Below are 20,421 nucleotides of genomic sequence, written 5' to 3'. Positions count from 1 at the left end.
CTACTTCAGTTTTGTTAAGATTTTGTTCTCTTACAATATTTATCGCTTGCATTGATTATTTTCATGTTTTTACCACTTCCTATGAGATACCCGGAATCGGTTCCAAGACTGTACCTATTGTCTCAAATATGATATGTGACTAGTTTCTTGCTAACTGTTCAACAGGTTTTCTGAAAAGCCGAAAATTTATGTGCATGCATGAATTTGATGATACAAAACGGGTTCTAGAACACTACCGGTAGTCTCTAATGTGATCTGAGACTATTATCTTGTAAACCGTTCATCAGGTTATCGAAAAAGCCGCGATGTCGCATATATGGGTATGGCTCCCATATGCATTTCACCACTTCCAGCGGGACACCCGGAACCGGTTCCGGAATTCTGCTCTGCCCATGATCGCATATCAGTCCCATCTTTGATGGGTTTCCTATTCATATGGGACAATTATGCGATCATAGGCAGTGGTGGTTGCACCAAATATGGCCTGAAACCATTTTCTTGCTAACCGTTCATCAGGTTATTTAAAGAGCCGCGATTTGATGTGTCGCATGTACTGGTTCGGTTTACCTTTATATTTAAACGCTTCCGGCGGGACATCCGGAACCGGTTCCAGAGCGCTATCGGTACTCTCTGCTGCGATCGAAGGCTATTTTCCTGCTAACCGTTCACCAGGTTATCGAAAAAGCCGCTATTTGATGTGTCGCATGCATGGGTTTGGTCTAGGGTTTGGTCTAGGGTTTGGTTCACTTTTATATTTGGCCATTTCCGGTGAGGAACCTGTTCCGGAACACTACCGGTAGTCTCTGCGGGATCAAAGGCTATTTTCCTGCTCACTGATCATCAGGTTATCAAAAAACCGCTATTTGATGTGTCGCATGCATGGATTTGGCTCACTTTTATATTTTGACACTTCCGGCGGGACATCCGCAACCGATTCCGGAACACTACCGGTTCCGATACGGCCTGAGACTATTTTCCTGCTTACCGTTCGTCAGGTTATCGAAAAAGCCGCGGTCTGATGTGTCGCATGCATGGTTTTGTAGCATTTTCATATCTGGCCCCTTCCTGGGGTACCGGTCAGGAATACCTAAATGACCATAACTCCGGAACGGCTGGATCGATTCGAACCATTTTCAATAGGAAACAATGGGACCAGATTCCGCGTCGAATGAACCGTCGGTCTTTAAAATCGGTTGAAATTTACTGCCAAAAAGTGATGTGAGTTTTTTTGTACACACACATACTCACACACACACATACACACACACACACAGACATCACCTCAATTCGTCGAGCTGAGTTGATTGGTATATGTGACTCGACCCTCCGGGCATTCTATCAAAAAGTCATTTTTGGAGTGAACATATAGCCTATCCAGGACACTTAGTGTACGAGAAAGGCAAAAATTCACAAAGCAATTCTAAAAAATGTTTTAAGAACTTTCAATAGAATTTCTCGGAGGAATTTTTGTGAGAGTTCTTGAAAGAATTTAAATATATTTTTCATTTGAATTTCTTAAGATTCTAAAGAAGGAGTTCTTGAATCCCTGAATGGCTTATTGAAGGAATCTCTTATGCATTTCAAAAACACTCAAAGCACCCTCTGGAGGAATTCCTACAGAATTTCGTGGAAGAATTTGTGTAAGAATCTTCGAAAAATCTTGCAGGCGTAATTACGTAAATACATGAAGAAATCCTTGCATGACAGAATTCCCAAAAGATTTCTTGTAGAAATTTATTTGTAAAATACCTAGGGAAATCAGTTCAACCCTTAGATGATGCTTCTAGGCATTCTTAAAAAAATCCTGAAGAAAGTGGCAAAACAGTCTTTGGAGGAATCCTTGGAGAAACTTCTGCAGAAATAGTTTGATTTGATAAGATAGGGTATCTGTTCCTTTACTATTCAAGCATAAAGCTCCCATTTTTATCCTTACCCAAACAAAGGAATGAAGCACTTTTTGTTTTTGTATGATTACAAAAATTTCGTTATTATCGGTGCCGTAATCGCTTTGTTTTCGAATAGGATGAATTTGGGATTGTTACTAAGGGCTTGTTAACCCTACCGGAAATGCTCAGAAATTTTTTAAACGATTTTTGAATGACTTTCTAGAAGAATCAGTTATAAATTCTGGTGAAATTCCTTACTGAGATGCTTGATGGAAACTTAGAATGATTTTTCGAATGGTTTCTCGAAAGAATTTTGAAGGAGTCTTATCAAAAATTGCAATAGAGGAATGCTAGCAAAAATTCCTGAAGGAATCCTTGGAAAAACTCCTAGAGTTGATGGGTATAAAAGATTTCGTTGGAGGATTTTTTGAAGAATTCCAATAGAACTCCTACAGAAGTTTCTCTGAAAATTTCCTAAGAGGAACATCTGTAGGAATCCTAGAAGATTTAAAAAAATATTATCCAATGGGTTCTTTTGAAATTTGCTGGAGGAATTCTAGAATGAATCTCTTAATAAAACCTTAGATTAACGTCTTGAAGAATCCTTGCAGAATTTTTTCAAAAAAAAAAAACGTTGCAGTAATTTTTGAAGGAAAGTTTGGAGGATATATTGGAATTCTTAAAAAAAATCTCAAAAGAACGCCAAGATGGGTGATGCCTTGAGGAAATGCCAAGATGAATGTTTGAAGAAATCTCTGAAAGAGTTATGTGAGGGAATAATTGAGAAATCCTTGAAGAATCTATGGAAAAATACTTAACTTCTGTGGAAAAATCGTCAAAGGAATATTTGGAGGATCTCCTGAAAGAAATCATGGAGGAATGTTTGAAGAAACTTTAGAAGGACTTCTCTTCCTCTTACGGAATTTGAATGTTATTTCTTGGAAGAATATCTGGTTCCAAAAGAATAATTGGAGATTTTTTGTAGTATTTTTTTCTGGAATTTCTTAAGAATTCTATGGATGATCTTCTAGATGAATCCTCAAAGATATTATTATATTATTAATAGAATCCCTGGTACACTTCCTGAACAAATGTTTCGAGAAATACTCGATGAAGCCTGTGCAAGAATCTTTTGAAGTACTCTGAAGATCTTTTGAAAACATCCTCGGAGAAATACTTAATGATATATTCATGCATTAACCACTTAAAATATACTTGTAGACAAACTATTCTCCAAGAAAGATTTTTTTTAAGAAAACGGTAAAGCAATCTTTTCCCAATTCCTGAAAGATTACTTGGTGAAATCCATAAAAAAATTGTTAAAAAAATTCGACATAATTTTTAGAAAAAATTCTTACCCCCATTGCCTCTTTGATGGAACTCCAGGATGTATCCTTGCAGAAATTTCCAAAGAAATTTATAAAGGAATAGAGAAAATAATGTTTAACCTTCCGTCAGTCAGTTTCTCACAACTGCCAGCATCACGCTTATGCAGAGTACAAAAGTTGAGATTTTTTCAACGTTTTATACAAAATACAACAGCGCGATCATTCGAGAGTTAAATAGATAGATTTATCATTGTAAAATATGTACATCTGTAATTTTTATGAGGGGCCCACTAATTTGATTCCGCACCAGGCCCCCAAATTCCTAGCTACGCCACTGACCGGCTGGACTGCGAGCAACCTTAGGGAAGGTCGGATAACCAACCTCAGTGGGAACATTGACACATAGTGCAATATAAGTTTATGTAGTCCACAGAGGTTCCACACAGGTGAAACATGTGATAACAGTTCACAAAGAGCTCATTAAACTCAATGCTTGACTTCAACCAAGATATCCCGAATACTCAGTAATCTTGTCGAGGAATTTACTTACTCCTGTTCGATGTAGCAAAAGTTTCTGAAGGCAACCGTTGCTTTCCACGTGAAATTAACTCTAATTGTAGTCCATCTACGGTTCTCTGAAGTCAAGGCAAGACTTCAACCAGATCGTCCAAAATTTCTGAAGTTCGTTGATAAAACACGCATTATACAGATTCTCGAGTGTTGCTGCCAACACGAGCGATGAAAACAATTGAAAATAATCCATGGTAATTATTTCGAGTGATAATGTTTTGTAAGGACGAATTCGGACAATCCATCGAGAGATTCAGGAAATATAAACAATAGTACAAGGGCAACACATTCTTCATTCTTCATTACACCAACAAAGCTAGCCATGAAAATGTTTGACAATTCTCAGGTCATTTTGACAGACCACAGACATGCACGAAAAAGACGGATCATATATTCTACTTTATCGATCTTGTTGCCGTCCTTTTCATGCTCATGTTACATCTGTCAAAATGACCTGTGAATTGTCAGTCATTTTGAGGTTAGGTTCGTTGGTGTAATAAAGAATTTGACAGATCACACACAAGCAAGATACAGACAAAAAATAACTTCTACTTTACCGATCTTGTTGCCGTCCTCTTTTTCTTCATGCTACATCCGTCAAGTCACCTGAGAACTGTCAAACATATTTGAGGTTGGGTTTTATGGTGTAATAAAGAATATCCTAAAGATGTCTTCGATGAAATAAGTGGTCAATAAGGGAACACGAGATATGTTTAATGTCATTTGAAAATAACAAACGTAAATGTAGACATGGATGGTTCAGAAATTTTGAATATCCTAAGAGCTCAAAAGAAACCTATCGGAAAATCTCATATTCGAACCTGTAGCAACTTCAACTATCATTAGGCAACGGAATATAAAAACTCCCATTGAAAACTTTGTTAAGAAGAAAGTTATGGCGGTGCAAATCGTACTTGGCCTTTTTTTACCCGACTTGACCCAGTGACCCACCAGCCTTACTCCGTGAAGAAGTCCAAAAAAAAATTGGTCTCGTATATTTCCTAAACTATAGTGTTGTGCGAGTTTGTTTTCAAAATATGGTTGAATTATGTTGACAAATGGGCTGTTGGCGTTTTTTTTAATTTTTATTTTTCATCTAGGGTTAAACGGGTAAATGAGTTTCAACGATAATGTCTAATCGAAAAAAAGATCAGTTTTTGAAAACCAATGAAAATGGTTTGTAGTTATTGTTACAGGGTTTCGCGGTTGACTTTTTGCTTTTATTTTATTGATAAGGTTACAATTCATAAGTTTCATAAGCTAGAAGAGGGGTCGTTTTCGGTGAAGCAACATTATCTTTAACCGTTATGTGGCCGGCAAACTTTTTGCTTTTTTCTACACCGTGTATTTTAAATGGGTGCTGGGTACCCGGGTACCCTGCCGGCCACATAAGGGTTAACAATGTGGAATACAGGTGGTCATCCGTCAAAAGATTCAAAAGGTGTCTAAGGAAATAAAGGATTAATCATTCTTAGTCATCACTTTCTTCCTCTCCACCTCCCTGTTCTACCTGATATTGAACGACCGCCTTCTTGTGGTATTTCGCTCATAAAAAATAGTAAAATCGTTTGAGTTGTGGCCACCATGTGGCTCAACTACCTACGCGCGTGATAATAAGATTTTCTTCGGTTTCATCTACCGTCTACCCCGTTGGTTTGAACGACACCTCATGCAAACCATCGGAATTCATTTTTAATTTGAACTTCTAGTAACCCTGTCGGTATCGAAAAACACACTGATGGTAACCCTTTTGCTGTTTTGTTTTGATTCTGCGTTCCGTTTCACCCCGTTCCATAAGCAGAATGACGTTTGAACCTTTTTTAGTTTGATCGATATGCAGATAAGCGGGGGTCAAATTAAAAAGTGTTCAGATTAGATGCGGTCAAACCAACGAGAGTAGACGGTATAGGGAACTGCATGGAATTCTCGCTTTCTCTTTCACTCTTACAGAAATTTTGTAAACAACAAGGCCAAGAAACGTCAAAATTCCATACAAAATCAAAACAATGCAGTGCCCTATAGGTACAGTAATACAAAGCTCAGTCTGTTTTCATCTGCCGACAAGAACGGTTGCAGAATATTCTCTCACGGTCACTGCACGGTGGGACGAATGGCCAAAAACGTGAACTTTTTTCAGTAGCGTCTTTAAACGTGATGGAATCGGCATGGTGTCTTCGGATGAAAATTTTATAAAAACAGGGCGCGTCCGATGGCGTTTAGCATTAGTTCGCAACTTTGCCACAGGCGGCGCTGCGAAATCCAACTTTTTTGTTTGACTTTTTTTCAATATGGTGTCTTCGGCAAAGTTGTAGATATGCTCAATACAAATATCTTTGCCGAAGACACCAACCCGCTATCTCTCCATTGTTTCAAGATACAGACGTATTTTATGAATGACCCCCCAAAAATCGTATAATTCATATATTTCGAAAACGCGCAGTTTTGGAAAGTTGCAATGTTCTACAAAGTTATGTAAAATGTCAAAATAAACAACTTTGTAGAAGTGAATAGGGTTCTAAAATGTCAATAGGGTTAGCTATGGCTATTTTTTAGTAAAAAAATAGCCGTTTTTCAAGGCTCAATAACTATCTTGGATGCAAATGGATGCAAATCAAACCCCAATAGGTTCAATATATAATACTATTAGTTGAATATCCTGATGTTTTCGGCTGTATCCTCGAGTATCCTTAGCAGGGGTTCTTAATCTTACTAGAGCCTATTTTTGACGCTTAAATAATAATATCAGTTTTTGTCTGTCATTTAGAACCCTATTATCTTCTGCGAAGTGATAAATATCAACTATTCGCATAATTGTATGCATTATTGCGCCTACAAAAATCAATTATTATCGAGTTATCATCACATTATTTAAAAAACCACTGCATAGAAGTGAACTAAACCAGTCGGTCACAATCAAGTGATTTCACCAGCAAGCAAATTTTATTCGTATGTTCAAAGCATGAATGTTAATATACATATTCTTGTTTAGCACGTATAGAAACCGAATAAACTAGAAAACCTGAAATCATCTGTGCTAGCATTGGTATCCATTTTCCTAACTTTCAAACATAACTACAAATTGGTTTGCGGAAATGAAAAGGAGAACTTTTAGCTATCGGAAACAACATTATTTTGACAGGTGCCAAACAAGCGGGAGAGTGTGTGTATTTATACAGGAAGCTCAATGAACACGTGGCACGACTAACTCTTAACATTTAAAGACGCTACTGAAAAAAGTTCACGTTTTTGGCCATTCGTCCCACCGTGCACTGTGTGCTGTATCGGCTTATCGCTACTTGCTGGACTCGAAAGGCATTTTGCAGAGAGAGAGAGATGGTTGAAGTTAAGAACACTGTCAAGTTTGCGTTTCCTACGGGGTCTGTGCGGCCTTCCTATGACAAGATCGCGAGATTCGTGAAGTTTTTGGATATCAGCATCAGCGACATGGATACTAGCCTGGTACACGGTTTATATCTGTTTATATGGGAAAATATAAAAAATGGAAAAACTCCAACTCCTGTATACTTTTTGAGTTCCATTTTGGTCCCATATCAACTGTGCAAAACTTCAGATCGATCGAAGAAACTATATTTTAGCGCCCGCCATTCTTAGTTTTTCATACGATTTACTATGGGAAAAATTTACTTCTTCAAAGAAAAATCGCTTGAGGTCACCCATTGATCCCTAAAAATAAGTCGTTGAATGACTTCTGTAGATAACATCACGAGGAATCAGACCTCCGAAGACCGCAAAGCGATGCGACATTCGTGAGAAAAGTTATTAAGCCTTACTCGATCGATGAAATGACGAGATTTTATTATTTATTGTTATTCCTTACATGTTAAACAGCGTTGGCATGCCATTCGGTTTTCAGTCAATAACTTTTTCCACATGCCTTAGTTCTCTTTGCGGTCTTCAGAGGGTTTTTTCCTCGTAAAATTTCCAACAGGAATCATACATTGATATATTTTTAGGGGTTAAGGGGCAACCTGTGACGATTTTTCTTTGAAAAAGTGATTTCCCCCATAGTAAATCGTATGAAAACTTAAAACGGCTGGCGCTAAAATATAGTTTCCCCGATCGAGCTGAACTTTTGTACAGTTGATATGGGGCCAAAATGGAACTCAAAAAGTGTACAGGAGTAAAATGTCTTTTTGTGTCCCACGCTAATGGATACCCTGTACCGGCGAGCAGAGGATCGCAGTGTGTATCTGAAGTTGAAAAATCAACAAGCGTTCAGGGCACCATTGGAGAGCAATGCACAACCACTTCGTTTCCATTATGCAAACACGGGACGTTAGTGGTTGTACAAATATCAGATGTGGAAGGTAATTATCAGTACGTTCGTGTGTGTGAACTGCCACCGGAGGTACCCGGTAAAGAAATATCGCTGGTGCTAGGGAAGTACGGAAAGGTTAAAAGAGTGATACGGGAGAAATTTCCAGCCGATGTCGGGTTGGATGTTTTCAGCGGCGTTCGTGGCGTATATATGGACGTGAAATCGGAAATATCGTCAGCGTTGCATTTCCTCAATTGGAGAGGACATGTTTTCTACTCCGGAAACAAGGACGAGTGTTTCATCTGTAACCAGACGGGGCATCAGATGAACGTCTGTCCTAAGAAAAGGAATCAACGTTCGGTTGAGGTCGTGGATGTAGTACAAGCAGTGACCTATGCTGGAGTAGTGAAAGAGGTGGCATCAGTGCAAAACGGTAACGTGGCGGAACTCCGGGATAACAAGATTCCAAATGCGGAAGACATCGAAACTCGAGAAGAAAGCGTGGAAATGAGAGAACAGGAGTCAGCACCGGGGCCCAAACCTGAGCAACTGCCAATAAGAATGTGGAGGTCGAATGGCAAGCTCTATGCTCAATACGATGGGATTGCGGAGATAAGCGTAGAAGACGAGACGGAAATGCAGATGAAGCGAGATTTGGAGGTAAAAGCGTCCAGGAGCATATCATCTTACAAAGTTAAAAAAAAAAAAACAGAAAAGCGCATCATGACTATCTTCAATCGGTTCAAAATCCGATATATCAGATTAGTCGGAGATAGATAATAGTGTTATATAAAATTGTATGTTTGAATTTAAAATTGTAGAATTGTTAAACCAATATATAAAAATGTGTAAATGATTTCGGCGCAGTTATGCCCACGTGGCGCCCGAGCCTTCCAAATAAACGAATAAGTAAAAAAACACATTAAGCTAATACTTCTGCTGTATAAGATCCAATGCCATAGACATTGCTTGTTTAGGTTACCCTCGTGGTGGCCTTGGTCGGTTGTTCAATCGTATGTGTTTTTCTGACCATTGAACCTGCTAACGTTGAGTTATTTTTTATTTGTACAGCGTGATTGCATGGTTTTTTAGCCAAAAACTCATTAGAACAGCCGCCAACTTAAATGTTGGGCCGCCAACTTGGATATTTTTACCGTTATTCTTAGACGCCGGATATCTTCTCCATATCAAATATACCCATATAGCATTGTTTTTAGTCTAAAACTCCTTAAAATAGCCGCCATCTCGAATGTTGAGCTGCCATCTTGGATTTTGGACCACCATATTGGATAGTTTTGTTATCAGTTTTGGATGCCAGACTTCTTTTCCATATCAAATATACCCATATTGCATGGCTTTATAAGCTGAAACTCATTAAAACAGTCATCTTGAACATTGGATCGCCATCTTGAAATTTGGGCCGCCATATTGAATATTCTGGTCGTTATTTTTGGACTTTGGTCATCTTCCTCATACCAAATATACCCATAATTCATGGTTTTTGAGTCTGAAGCTCCTCAAACCAACCACCGTCTTGGATTTTGAGCCACCATATTGGATATTTTAGTCGCCATTTAGGACGCCGTCCATCTTCTCCATTCAAATACACCCATATTGCATGGTTTTGGAGCCTAAACTCCTTGCAAAAAGCCGCCATCCTGACATTTGGGCCGCCATCTTGGATTTTTGGTCGCCATCTTGGATATTTTGGTAACCATTTTCGGGCGCCGGACATCTTTCCCGTATCAAATATACCAATATTGCATGGTTTTAGAGCCTACATCTTCCTAAAACAGCCTCCATCTTGAATTTTGGGCCGCTATCTTGAATTTCAGGCAGCCATCTTGAATTTTGGCCGTCATCGTGGCTTTTCTTGTCTCGATTGATGAGCCTCGCATACAATTCGTCAACAATGCTAAAGTGCCTAAGAAGCCCAAACACCCGGAGTGCAAACCGGCACATCAGGATCGATGCCAGTAACATCCTGATTATGGCATACTGGTCAACGCTAACGACAACGGACTACGGAATACGGATCGGATGGCGACGATGGGCTGACACCTACTTGAAATGGCGAGCGGGCTAACAGTACGTTTGCCTCCGTCCCGTTAAAACCTTGGCAGGCCTCCAGGTACGTTCAATACTCGCACCAACATCGGTGGGTAGTCGGCTCAGATGGAACATCATTATGGCACAAATGTCCCAAATGGAGGATAACGTGCCTCTGGAGCCGACCCTCTTACGTTAATCCGGCTCTGAACTCGCACCCCATGAAGGTATGTGTTCAACCCTCGCTTGGCCTTCCTGCTTGCATAGACAACCAAGGGATCATAAGCGACTACTACAACGAGTGGTGATAGTGGCCCGAAGTGGGACCCAATAAAATGGAGACACCAATCAATACCGACGTAGTTGGAAAGAATGCAGACACGTTTCGAAGGAGTGGGATGATGCAGCGATCGCCAGTTGCACCGCTGGAAACCGATGGAAGAACTAGTAGTAACATAGTACGAAGCGAGCCCCAAGGAAACCAGTACGAGCTAGGGTTCCTGAATCAGTGAGTGCTCACACCGACCTCGACTAGCAGCACTGCTCAAAAGTCGAGTTTGAGCGAGGTTAAGAGGAAGGTGAACGACCTCTATGAGTTTGTTAAGGGCAAACACAACGTTCACCTGAAGGTCAAACAACAGGTGACGAGCATCAACTTGCCGTTGCGGAACGCGAGCAGAAGGCGCCCAAGTTGAGAGCGGAGACAGCCGAGAAGTTTCTGATGGAAGCCACGGATCAAGCTACGGCAGAACAGAATCTGGAGACGCCGATGTGCCGCCGGAATTCTCGCTCAGAGAAACGGAGCAGGGACACGCCAGGAGAAGAGGAAGTTCCGAAGAAACAGAGATGCGAACAGGAGCGTGCCAGCAATCGGAGTGATAAAGAATGGCGCACTGTGAAGAGCCAGCAGGCGAAGATTAAGAAGCGAAAGGAGAAATGAAGAAGGAACAGAAGAAGACATAAAATCGCCAGCCGCCCAGGGAGAGGAAAAGGGAGGTGCATTGATCGTCGAGGCGAACGACAAGACGACGTATGCTGCGGTTCTTAGGAGAGCGAGGGAGGACCCGGAGATAAAGGAGTTGGGCGACAACGTGATGATGACCAGACGCATCTATTCGAGCTCAAGAACGATCCGACGATTAAGAGCTCAGTGTTCAGGGATGCATGGAGTCATAGTCACCAGTTAAGAAATTGCAAGGAGCCCGATAGATCCGGTCGTTGCTGATGTTGCGGTGAAAATGGCCACGTTGCTGGGAACTGCGAGTGTATACTGTGCAAGCAGGAGGACGAAAACGACCATAAGACGGGAGACTTTAAGTGCCCGGCCTATAAAAAAGGTGAAGGCATGCCAATACTGATTGAGATAACTAAAATCAATCTTAATCATTGCGACATCGTACAGCAACTGTTGTGGCAGTCCACAACGGAGACTAAGTGTGATGCTGCAATTATCGCATAGCCGTATCGGGTACAGAGGTCTTTGGAAGTTACGGCAGGTGTTCCACAAGAGCCCATACTCGGCCCAAAGCTCTGGAATGACATGTACAACGGCGTATTATTGTTAAAACTTCCGAAAGGAGTCGTCATTGTCGACGTCGTGTTAACGGTAATGGGAGAGACGCTTGAAGAAGTGGAAATGCTGGCGACGGAATCAATGATCACTGTTGAAAGATAGGTGATTGGTGTCAAACTTCAGATTGCCCATCACAAAATGGAAGTATAGTCAGCAAAGCAATCCTAAGGAAAGAGATCGTAGTCGGAGAGCACGTAATCGCATCGAAACGCGCTTTGAAGCAGCTAAGAATGATGGTCGATGATCGGCTCAACTTCAAGGAGCACATCGACTACGCTTGTGGAAAGGATGCGAAGACTGTCAACGCTATAGCGACGATCATGCCGAACGTCGGGGGACGACGAGTAGTAAGAGGCGTCTTCTGGCGAGCGTATCGAATGAAACTTGGTGAGCATGAAGACTAGGTTTTTATAAGCAACTTTGCATACTTAGCTTTTCGAAATTTTTAAATCGATGGACAAGACCTACAGAAAAGTATTGTATAGAGGATCTTTAGGCAATTATCCAAGCTTTCATGAAATTTTTCGTATTTTTTCAATTATAAAAAAATATAAAAAAAAAATATACACGCTGAAAAATATCTTTTCAAAATTAAAAGTCAATTTACAGTAAAAGCCCACGTTTATGTTTTGATATTTTTTTTTCAAGAAAGGCAATATAGTTGCCTAACTTTTCTCCATACATTACAAGATGGGCACTTTTACGGAACAAAAGTTTTTGTGACAAAAACGTTTTCATGTTATATTTTAAATGTGTTGCGCATTCTGTACGAGTATGTATCAAGAATCCTTATACCAATGCAATAACACTCAATAGGCATAACAACTTTGTTTGGTTGGGTGCCTTTTTTTTCTTGGCGTTACATCCCAATTTGAATAGCACCTGTTTCTCAGCTTGATTAATTAGCTTTTGCTGAATAGCTGTCCGTTTACCGCTATGTCTCTCTGAGCCCCTGTTTGTATATGTGAATGCTTAAAACACCATTCTGTTTGCTGAAATTGTATTATTGTCTGCCGAGAATGTTTGGCAATAATTTTATACCTTATTTTATACAGATTATAGTGACCTTAGGTATGTATGAGGGAACAATATTTGTTGTACCTACAGTGTCGGACAAAACAATAAGACCACCAGCCTTTTTTCATACAAAATGGCCAAGTTTGACGATATGATGCTCGGTTTGTAGTAAACCGATTGGGCTGAAATTTTGACAGTCGCCATGGAGTTACGTGAATTTTGATTTGTATTTTATTGGTTGAGTTCTGTTCACTACTTCAAAAATTATAGATATACGAAACGACAAAATAATAGGACCAGATTGCCACTATCAAAGGATATATGAGAGTATCTGATACTTGATGATTGATGAACAAGTATTAAAATTATGGATGCAATTTTAAATTTGGCACATTTTCATCGAATTGACCACAAATAACGATCATAAAAATTTGGTGTTAGAATTTTGTCGCACCGTATATCTGTAACTTTGTAAGTAGTAAACAGAACTCAATCAATTTAATACAAATCCAAAATTCCCGTAATTCCATGTCGGCTGTCAAAATTTCAGCCAAAACGATTTACTAGAAACCGAGTACAATATCGTCAAACATGGCCATTTTGTATGAAATAGGACTGGTGGTCTTATTGTTTTGTCCGACACTGTATATAAATTTATGTTTACCCACAATGTGTGACTTTTAAGAAAATTGCTTAATAATAATATCCAAAGTACTTACCCACGATACAATTGCAGTTCAGTTGTTTATATCAAAACTGCTGGATTTCATTAAACAATCAATTGATTTCTCAAAAATTACTTTCAAGTCAGGTGGAGCAGCAGCTCATTGTAAGAATGTTAAAATAGAATCTATAAAAGAAGGTGGTAAATATTGTTGAAAAGAAAATAATAAAATACATACACAGATAAAAATAATGAAATTTACATGTAATGTAAACTTCATTTTAGTTATGTAAACTTAGTGTTATGATGGTTTACATGATATATCATGTAAATTTGTGTTATTTGTCATGTAAACTCTCAAGTCATGCTGAATTACATGACATATAATGGAAGTTTACATGATATTTCATGAAATTTACATGATATGTCATGTAAACTTCTGTGATATCCCACGCTCCAATTATGTGCATCATATGCCACAGAATTTTACACTCTTTTTTCGATCTGTGTATGTACATATTTCATCAGAACACAAACGTTTTCATTAATAGAAAATCCTTAAAGCAAATATGTCCTGAGTCCTTTTCAAATCGTAGTCTAGAATGTTTTCAATGTCAAACAATCCATTAAGGATTACAAAAAAAAATAATATGAACAAGTTTTTGTTAGAAAAATTTTTTTTTTTTTAAAGTGCCCATCTTGTGATGTATGGAGGAAAGTTAGGCAACTATATTGCCTTTAGTGGAAAAAAAAAATCAAAACATAAAAACGTGGGCTTTTACTGTAAATTAACTTTTAGTTTTGAAATGTTATTTTTTAGCGTGTAAATTATTTTCTATATTTTTTTCCTTATTTTTTAAGAAAGCTTGAACAGTTCCCTAAAAGTCCTCCATACATCACTGTTTTGTACAAGTTATCATATTCGAGTTATTTTTTTCTGAAAAAAAAGGCTAATAAACTTTGACTTTTTTTAAATGTTGATCTAGGTTAATTTTGAAAAAAAAAACAAAATATGTTAAGTTGTTTGTAAAGGTAAAGTCTTAAAACGTACAAAATTTCATAACATTCTGAGGGGATGCTGCCAACCTCGAAGACGAGTTGGTGCGAAATTCGCCATGTTAAAAAACTCACACACATACACGGAGAGTCGAAACTACTCAAAAGTGAGTTCTTTCCACGCAACTTCTGGGTGCGTGTGTCAAGCCAATTTAGGGGTTGATGGAATCGATGTTTATATTGGGTTGTTTCCGCTTGCTTCCATGTGAAAAAAAAAATACTTAATTTTAAGTTTTTTCACCCAACCGAAATTTTGACTAAGTTGTATTCACTCAAATTTGAGTACTGTGCCAGAAACTCAGTGTTGGGTTGACGCACTCGAATTGCAAAAGTTGGGCTGTTTCTCTCTTCACTCTCTGACAACAAGTTGGTACTGTCTCCTCATCGCGATGAAAATCATGAGACTAATTAATAGATTATAATCATGCTCGACCGATATTGAAACCTGGCTGGTTCCTAGGTGTAGTTTGCTCATGCGGACAAGACAGAACAGAAACGAAAGTAGGCGAACTGCGAATTGCGACGAAATTTAGAGCAATCTGCAATGCAGCTTTGCCATGTACAACAGCTCAACCAACATCTTCATTGCTAAGACAAGGTGGCATGGCATCATCACCCAGCCAGCGATCCACCTCTGTAGAGAGTGGATGGTTGTTTTACTTATCAATTAGCAGCATCGGATCGTCTCTAGCTTGCTCTACCTGATCCAGACGCAGACGGCGTGAACATAAGAGAGCAAGCTTCTCAATTGTGTTTCGGAAATCAATTATCATCCTTCTGTTTTTCCACCGACCTGCCGGACGAAGCGGCAAGCGCCGTTGTTTGACCATCGGACACACGAAGCATAAATTGACCGGCTTGGATTACCTACCCCGGGTCTCAGACTACCTACCTATATATCTTTGGCACGACCTCAACAGTGGTCGTCTAGTCGAGGAGCCACGTGTGTGCTCTTCTAATCTCGAAAGAAACTGAGGCCTGTGTGTGACGCGGTGGCACCACTCTGCTGAAATGAGGCTAAGAACAATGGCAAACTGAAAGTAAGATATCATCATTAACGTCCGGATCGTGGCGTGGTGCGTCCATGGTGGCAGTTGCTTTGCTTATGAGTTACTGTATTGTTGCTGTGGATCATGGTTTGGACCAGATGAGAAGGCTGATGCTTAGTATATACTTGCAACCGTAGAACTCACGCACTGTGGATGTGTAGCAAGTTTGGGTGGCCGAAATTCAACAAATCTTCGAAGTGCTCGTTCCTCCTGGATGTCATCATTGTTTTGTCTGTTAGTGCATTTCCTTTCCTGACTGTACACATGGTGGATACTGGCGCAGTTTTGTGCCCCGCGCCATTCATAGGTGCCTAAATCCTCCGCATATCGTTACGATCCAACAATCAGCACTCATACTCTTTTCGTGCCGCCTTTTCTTGCTGCGGGGGACTCGTTTCTCTTCTGCATTTGTCACTCTGTTAAGCCCTGTTTAGTTTTCGAATGTAAGCCCAAATATACACAGGTAAAAATTATGAGGTTTACACGTGATGTTAACTTCATTTGAGTCATGTAAACTTTTATAATATCCCACGCTCCAATTATGTGCATCCTATGTCACATGGTTTTACACTCTTTTTTTATCTGTGTAGCAATGACATATTTCTGGCCGTTTGATTATTGTAATTACCCTATGTGCGGAGGCGGGGCTGACTGCTAGGCCTTTGATGGGTACCGAGGAAACATCACGTACACAGATGTTATGTTCGTTCATCATCAGAATATTACACGAACGGATAGGTTAGCTGTAGCCAGCAAACAGAAGCAACCGCCGTGGCGAGCTGTTTGCTTTATTGCATATTGGTGGGTAGGTGAGTAGCTCGCGTGAGTGTGTGGCCGGTTGTTATTATACCACCTAGCATTCGACGGGGGCTGGAGCAGCAGCCTACACAAAAAAGCCAGAGGCTGCCAAGCGGCATAAAGAGTTATTACATCGCAACATTAAGTACAGTTAGCAATTTCGCTTTGCCTTTTGACCACAGGTTGGCGCCTACCGGCAACAGCAGGTTATTCTTCGGTTTCACACGCCTCCTAACCATACCAGACCGTAGCGGTCAGCCGTGGGTCACATTAACCTAGCCAGGAGGAGAAAATCAGTTCCTCTGGTTAGATCGTTCAGTCAGGGCCGGAAATGAACTCGCTCACAAATTTCAGCAAATTGCTCCTGTTGTTCGTCTCGAAGGAACCTATATGATATCTTCAGAGCTCTGGTGACACTAAATGTCTGCCGGACGATGATAATGGAAGGAAAATTTCGCTCGTAACTTTGCAAACGAGCTTGCAGCTCCTTCTATTCTCTATAATATAACCTAGCTGTTATGGGTCCGGTGCGGAGACGTTCTGTCATAAAGCAACGGAAAAAAAAGTTGACTGTAATGAAACTTTTGACCGGAATAATTAAGCTGTGGAACACCCACCGTTCTCAATCATCTCTGACAAGGTGAGCCGTTGCGAGAAGCTCGGAGAACCAGATGGAAGCATCATTATATGCTTGATGGAATATTGTTGATAAATTTTCTCTGTTCATATCCGGCAAATTTTTGATGAAGCTTATTGTACAAATTCGCACCAACTGGGAAGCCCCTAGTGGTTGTCACCGCAATATGCACTAACCCACAGGAAAATAACATATCTCTGTTTCCCACTTGTAGCTATGTACAGAGATGGAAATACTCTCATCGTGAATCAACTCGCGAGTGTAAAACCAACAAACGGTTTACTCACGGTGCCGAGAATAAGCCGTGTATGAGTTTATTCGCACCCGCTTGCTTCACGAGTATGAAGCAAAACAAAAACAAAAAACACTCATGAATTTTTATTCGCGAAGAACAAGTGGAGATGCGGGAATTGCATTTTAGTGCAATTTTAATAGCAAAACAAGTAATTATCCATCAGATAGTAGTTTTTTGTGCTTTATTGTTCCTGAAAAGTAAATCTGTCGGCCGTGTAAATTCATTTTTTCACAAAATTGGAAAATGTTCAGAGCTGCTTCGCGAATCAATCACGAGTGCGACCAGCTTCGTTAGCTCGCGAGTGAAGGAAGTGAGAATATTTTCTGGCTTCTGTTGTTCACGAGTAGGATAGCTTTGCGTTTGTGTCTGCTCAGCTGCATTCCTCACTGTTTTCCATCACTGGCTATGTAGGCTTCTCCATGGACTCCTCCAGAAATGCCTCTATCTATTCATACAGTGATTTCTTTAGGCTTCCTTTATGGATTCTTCCCAATATTTCTTCAATAAACTTCCGTTAGGATTCTCCAGGCAGTCTTGATGGGGTTATACATACTAGAAATTTCTGCAGAGATTTATCCAGCAATTTCTCTTAGGATTTCTTAGGAAATTCTTACTATGATACTTCTCGGAATTCTTCTAGGGATTACTCTAAAAATTTCTATTGGGATTCCTTCAGGAGTTCCTGGTGGGATTATTCAAGACAATCTTCCTGGGATCCTTTCAGAAGTTACCACGGTGATTCTTCCAGGAATTCCTTTAGAGATTTTGTTCAGAGATTCTTTCAGAAATTTCTCATGGCATTCATCCAGGAATTGTGGCTAGGATTCCTCAAGCAACTCCTGCTGCGATTCTTCCAGCAATTTCTCTTAGAACTCCTCCAAAAATTCTCACTTCAGGAATTCTACTAGAGAAGTTCTTCCGGAAAATTTCTAAAAATCCTTTCGGTGTTTCTTCCGGAGATGTCTTCAAGGATTTATCCAGGACTTCATCTAGAGGTTCTTCCAGAAATTCTTCAGAGGATTTCTCCAAGAACTTCTATTGACCTTCCTCCATAAATTTCAGCTGGAATTCTTCACGCAATTCCCATTAGGACTTCTTCACAAATACTTCTAGGGATTTCTCCTGGCATACTGACTTGCTGCAATACTTTCGGGAAATCTTCCCGAGATTTCTCCAGAAATTCCTCCTGCGATTCCATCAGGGGTTCCTCCAGTATACTTCTACCGACCCTTTCAAGGAGAATTGTAGGTATTCCTCAACGAATTTGTTAGAGGAACTTCTCTTATACCTCCGGCATTTCTGTTTCAAGGATTTCTCTAGAAATTACTTCTATGACACCTCCCGGAATTCTAGGAATTCCTGTAGATATTCTAGCTGGGATTCCTCAAGCAATTCCTGTGTTTCTTCCAGCTATTCTTCCTCCAGAAATTCTAACTGTGGTACTTCAGAAATTATGCTACGAATTCTTCTAGAGCTTTCTCCTGGCTTTTTTTGCTGAGATCTTTCCAGGCAATCTCTCTGGAATTCTTGCAGAAATTCCTTCGGTTGTTCTGCCAGGGATTTCTCCAAGGACTCATCCAGGAATTCCTCCAGAGATTTTATCCAAAGATTCCTCCAGAAATTCCTCATGGATTTCCTGCAGAAACTACTTTTGGCCTTCCTCCAAGAATACTTCAAACTCCTCCTGCGATTCTTCTAGCAATTCCTCCAGAAATTCTTACAATGATACGTCCAGAAATTCTTCTAGTGATTCCTATACGAATGGAATTCTTCCGGGAAAGCTTCCTGAGATTCCTTCAGAAATTCCTCCTGCAATTCCTTCAGGGCCTTCTCTATAGATTCTTCCAGAATATCTCTACCGGTTATTTCAGGGACTATTCTAGGTATTCCAAGGATTTTTTTTTTCTTTGGATTCCCAGAGGCATTCCTGATGGGGTTTCTCTAGAAATTCATGTATAGTTTCCTCCAGCAATTCCTCCTAGGGTTTCTGCTGAGATTTCTACAATGATACATTCCAGAATCCTTCAACGAATACCTCCTGAGATTTTTCTTGTGATTTCTTCAGAAGTTCTGCGGTGATTCCTCCAGGAATTTTTATCCAAGCAATTTTATCCAAGGATTCTCTCATAAATTTCTCATGGAATTCCTCCAGGTACTCCTCTTGGCCTTTCTCCTGAAATTTCAGCTGTGGTTCTTTCCTGCTATTCCTGCTGTGGTTCTTTCAGCAATTCCTCCTAGGACTCCTCCAGAAATTCTTACTGTAATACCTCCCGGAATTCTTCTAGGGGTTCTTCTAAGAATGTCTCTTGGGATTCCTTCAAAAACTTGCTGGGATTAATCAAGGCAATCTTCCTAGGAGCCTTGCAGAAGTACCTTCGGTGTTTCCTTCTGAAAATCCCAAAGGAATTTTTTTCCTGGGTTTTCTCCAAATATTTCTCATTGGATTTCTCCAGGAACTCTTGACTCTAGGGATTTCTCCTGGCATTCTTGCTGGGATTCTGCTTTCCTAGGATACTTCCAGAAATGCCTTTGATTCTTTCAGGATTTTATCTAAAGACTCGTCCAGAAATTCCTCTAGCGTTGTTATTCATGTATTTCTCTGACAATTGATTATGGCATTACTCCTGGAACTCCTCTTTGCCTTCTTCAAGGAATTCCAGCTGAATCCCAATAGAAATCTCTAGAGGAATCCCTAAACGAATTTCGGGAATAGTTGGAATTTCCTAAGAAATCCCAGGAGGTATTACTGGGGAAATCCCTAGTGAAATCCTATAGGAATGTACGGGGAAAACTTGTAATTAATTACACGCAAAAAAATCCGTTCCGATATACGTGCACTCCCAATCACGGCAACGGGAACTATACATAGCAACGATAACAACAATAAGAAATGTACACCGTGATCTGGAGTTCACGTTCTCTAGAACGCCTATATTGACAGCTGGAACTAGTTCCAGTTCACGGTGTATATTTGCTTGTTCTCATATTTGCGTTTGTTTGTTCACGTTTATCAGAACGGTTTTCTAAGCGTGTAGAAGGCACAGAATGTTGCTAATTGATAAATTGAGATGTGAATTTGTAAAAAAAAAATCTGGCAGGATTCGAACCCACGACTCCGTATTCGCTAGACCGCAGTATGACCATTTCTTTGAGGGTTCCTTCGGCATAGTTGTTTTTTTTGGTTGAAAATTTCTGCGGTACTTTCATTGGAATTCGATCA

Source organism: Aedes albopictus, chromosome 3, assembly GCF_035046485.1.
Source record: "Aedes albopictus strain Foshan chromosome 3, AalbF5, whole genome shotgun sequence".
Taxonomy (NCBI): domain Eukaryota; kingdom Metazoa; phylum Arthropoda; class Insecta; order Diptera; family Culicidae; genus Aedes; species Aedes albopictus.
Note: the sequence above shows the minus strand (reverse complement) of the source record.